Genomic DNA, 2387 nt, shown 5'->3' on the forward strand with positions numbered 1-2387 from the left:
ATCAGTGCTGGGTCCTCTGCTATTTGTGATTTTTATCAATGACTTGGAGGAGGGGGCTGAAGGGTGGGTCAGTAAATTTGCTGATGACACCAAGATTGGTGGAGTAGTGGATGAGGTGGAGGGCTGTTGTAGGCTGCAAAGAGACATTGATAGGATGCAGAGCTGGGCCGAAAAATGGCAGATGGAGTTTAACCCTTATAAGTGCGAGGTGATTCATTTTGGTAGGACTAATTTGAATACGGATTACAGGGTCAACGGCAGGGTTCTGAGGAATGTGGAGGAACAGAGAGATCTTGGGGTTCATATCCACAGATCTCTGAAGGTTGCCACACAAGTGGATAGAGCCGTGAAGAAGGCCTATAGTGTGTTAGTGTTTATTAACAGGGGGTTTGAGTTTAAGAGCCGTGGGGTTATGCTGCAACTGTACAGGACCTTGGTGAGACTACATTTGGAATATTGTGTGCAGTTCTGGTCACCTCACTATAAGAAGGATGTGGAAGCATTGGAGAGAGTGCAGAAGAGATTTACCAGGATGCAGCTTGGTTTGGAGGGTAGGTCTTATGAGGAAAGGTTGAGGGAGCTAGGGCTTTTCTCTTTAGAGCAGAGGAGGATGAGAGGCAACTTAATGGAGGTTTATAAGATGATGAGGGGGATAGTTAGAGTGGACGTTCAGAGACTATTTCCTCAGGTGGATGCAGCTGTTACTAGGGGGCATAACTATAAGGTTCATGGTGGGAGATATAGGAGGGATGTCCGAGCTAGGTTCTTTACTCAGAGAGTGGTTGGGGTGGAATGGACTGCCTGCTGTGATAGTGGAGTCGGACACTTTAGGAACTTTCAAGCGGTTATTGGATAGGTACATGGAGCACACTAGAATGATAGGGAGTGGGATAGCTTGATCTTGGTTTCGGACAAAGCCCGGCACAACATCGAGGGCCGAAGGGCCTGTACTGTGCTGTACTGTTCTATGTTCTATGTTCTAATCCTGCTTTTTCCCCATAACCTTTGATCCCATTCACCCCAAGTGCTATATCCAGCCGCCTCCTGAATACATTCAATGTTTTGGCATCAACTACTTCCTGTGGTAATGAATTCCACAGGCTCACCACTCTTTGGGTGAAGAAATGTCTCCTTATCTCCATCCTAAATGGTCTACCCTGAATCCTCAGACTGTGATCCCTGGCTCTGGACTCCCCCACTATTGGGAATATCCTCCTTGCATCTACCCTGTCTAGAATTTTATAAATCACTATAAGCTCTCCCCTCATTTGCCTGAACTCCAGCGAAAACAATCCTAACCTAGGAAAGGGGATCAGCCTTGGAATAGGACATACCAAATAGTTCCTCATGAAATGGCTGTGGGGCACTCGGAGTTGACGGGAATGCCAACACTTCAGATGGTGGGCAGGGAATCCCCATTATCCAAAATATTCAGCACTCTGCCACTTACTCAAAGAAATTAAGCAAGTTTGTCAGACGCAATTTACCTTTAACAGCATTGGCTGTCGGTGATTTACCCAAAATTTGACAAATAACAATAAATATTGCCCCAAATTTAAGGGGGAGGTGATGGCCTAGTGGTATTATCGCTGGACTATTAATCTCAGAACTAATGTTCTGAGGACCCTGGTTCGAATCCCGCCACAGCAGATGGTGGAATTCGAATTCGCTAAAATAAATCTGGAATTAGGAATCTACTGATGACCATGAAACTATTGTCGATTGTCGGAAAAACCCATCTGGTTCGTTAATGCCCTTGAGGGAAGGAAATCTGCTGTCCTTACCTGGTCTGGCCTACATGTGGCTCCAGAGCCACAGCAATGTGGTTGACTCTCAACTGCCCTCGGACAATTAGGGGTGGGCAATAAATGCCGGCCAGCCAGTGACACCCATGTCCCACGAATGAATAAAAAAAATTTAGGGTCTGTAGAAGCTTGCCCACCACTGCCAACTGGACTGTTGGTTTGCTCGTTTATTCCTCTCCTTTCTTTGAATAGCAGTGTGCCATGGGCAAAGTACCAGTCCTCTGGCACCGCTCCTATATCAAAGGAGAATTGAAAGGTTATGATTGGAACTATTCCCACTCTTACTTCCCTCATTATCCAAGGATACATTCCATCTGGACCAGGTAACTCTTCTACTTTGAGCATAGCCAAGTGTTTAAGCACTTCATCTTCAACTATCTTTATCCTGCCATAAATCTCTTGTTTAGTCACCAGTTGTTGTACCCAAGGGTTAAAAATAACTTAGTATCTGAGAACCTGAAATCTGTTCAGCAACACAAACTGCGATTGTCTTTGGAAAACCCACTCTTGTACCATTTGGATAAATTCAGCAAGGACTCAGTCCAGTGTTTCCATCACTTTTCCTCCGCCATTATGAATTTG

This window comes from Mustelus asterias, chromosome 2 (assembly GCF_964213995.1).
Source record: "Mustelus asterias chromosome 2, sMusAst1.hap1.1, whole genome shotgun sequence".
Classification (NCBI taxonomy): Eukaryota; Metazoa; Chordata; class Chondrichthyes; order Carcharhiniformes; family Triakidae; genus Mustelus; species Mustelus asterias.